The sequence below is a fragment of the Delphinapterus leucas genome, chromosome 18 (genome assembly GCF_059928025.1).
Source record: "Delphinapterus leucas isolate spDelLeu-1000000601 "Yukka" chromosome 18, BTC_Dleu_Yukka2, whole genome shotgun sequence".
Lineage (NCBI taxonomy): Eukaryota > Metazoa > Chordata > Mammalia > Artiodactyla > Monodontidae > Delphinapterus > Delphinapterus leucas.
Window position 1 is genome coordinate 13863686 of NC_143146.1, and position 1812 is coordinate 13865497.

Genomic DNA, 1812 nt, shown 5'->3' on the forward strand with positions numbered 1-1812 from the left:
ATGTGTATACTTTTCTTGTTTTCTTTTTTATACTATGTATTTTATTGCTGCCAGTGTATATAAAACAATTACCCTTGTGAAACAGAAATTCATGAATATTCAGAGACGTAGATGTTAAGGACTGACAAAAGTACAAGTTTGTATAGTATGGCACGTGTTATAGAGACAGGCTTTTGTACTGGCTTCAAATTCAGCTTCCCTTTGAATATTCACCGGTTTATGAAAAGTGGTTTAGAAAATCTTGCAAAGATTCATTTTATTACAAAAAGGAACAGACTTTCTGGGGTCTGAAGGGATTTGAAGATACTCCAGTCAGCAGCGGGTTATGTTGAGCATTCTGCTGACAGAATTGTTTCAGATCTGCAGCTGCCTGGGAAACCTTCACAGGGTTGAGCCCAGCCTAGAGCCGGGCCCGTTGAACCACTTTCTTCACAGCAGCGACGCTGGAAGGACCAGACATGGCGCACGCGACAGCTGGGCAGATCGGCACGCCCACGTGTATGCTTTCCTAAGCAATTTTTAATGCCAAATATGTTGATTTTCTTGACTAAAAGCATACTGAAGAAAAAGCATTGTAAAGTGTGTGTGCGCGCGTGTGTGTGCATGCGTGTGCGTGTGTGTTGGGGAAGAAGTGTGTTGATTCTAAACTGAACACTGAGAGATTGTTTGAGGACACAAGTTTATTTTATAGCAATAGTTTTTGGCATTTTAAATAACTCGATAGGTCATGCATGGATACCCTCTATCCCCAATGGAAAGCATCATCACCAAATTCCATCAGCTTTGCAGAAGCTGAAAAGCTCACCTCACCTGCCAATCTCTACAGGCGTCAGCCTTGCATGAAAACATGACAGCCAGCATCTCAGAAAGGAAAGAGACCTGCCAATTCACCTACCTTGTATATTTCACAGACAGGAAATCTGAAAAGGTTTCAAGTCCCAAAAGTTTGGTTATTTATACTGATCCTGCCACTGATATGTTGCCGGGGCCTGCCACCTGTCAATTTTGTCCAACCTACCCAAAGAAGGAAGCTGGAAGGGTGCATGTGCCATTACTGTAGAATATGGGATATTAAAATAAAAAATATTCCAGCTCTTTGATTTCCTTTGATTTTGTGGGTAATACAATAACCAGAATGAGATAGCTGAAACCAATAAAATCTGATTTATAGCATTAAAGGCAATCTTTATAGCACTTATTTATGGTACATTACATCTAAAATCCAATTTCACAGGTTGCTGTTTGAAACTTTCTGTTCAATCATACATACACTACATACACTGTACCTCAGTGCCATAGAGTTAGATTATATAAATGTCTGTACCCCCAGAGGTATTAAAATTCGGTTACTACGGTGGTGAGTGAGCTTGACAGTAATTTTCCTAACCAACTCTTCAACCAAAAAGATCCAGTGAGTACTTGATAAATACTGAAACTGCTAGCACTCCTATCATTAAACCAAAAAAAAAAAAAAAAAAAAAGAAAAGAAAAAAAAATCACTGCTCAGATAACTCTATATTCTGGAATGAAATTAATTGAAAAGAAGTCATATAGAAATGTGATAATTGGTGATGCTGAAGGATACTTGCGTTAACGTTGTGGGGTATATTTTCAAGCCAATGAGCAAAAAGTACTTTCTTGCATGACATCATCGGTATTAAGAAAAGACACATGGCTAGGTCTATACATGCTACTTTGGAAATATAACCTGAAGTGTCTACATTCATACACTTGAATGTAGAAGGCTATATCCTGTTCAATTACTATAATCATTGTCAAAGAGAGGGCAAAGAACACATGCTGACTTTCAGA

The 1812-nt window shown here is 38.5% G+C and overlaps 1 pseudogene; it reads right to left on the bottom strand.

The window, feature by feature from the left end:
• Positions 1–227: 227 nt before the first annotated feature.
• On the bottom strand, positions 228–533 carry LOC111176447 (guanine nucleotide-binding protein G(I)/G(S)/G(O) subunit gamma-5 pseudogene; annotated as a pseudogene).
• Positions 534–1812: the final 1279 nt, after the last annotated feature.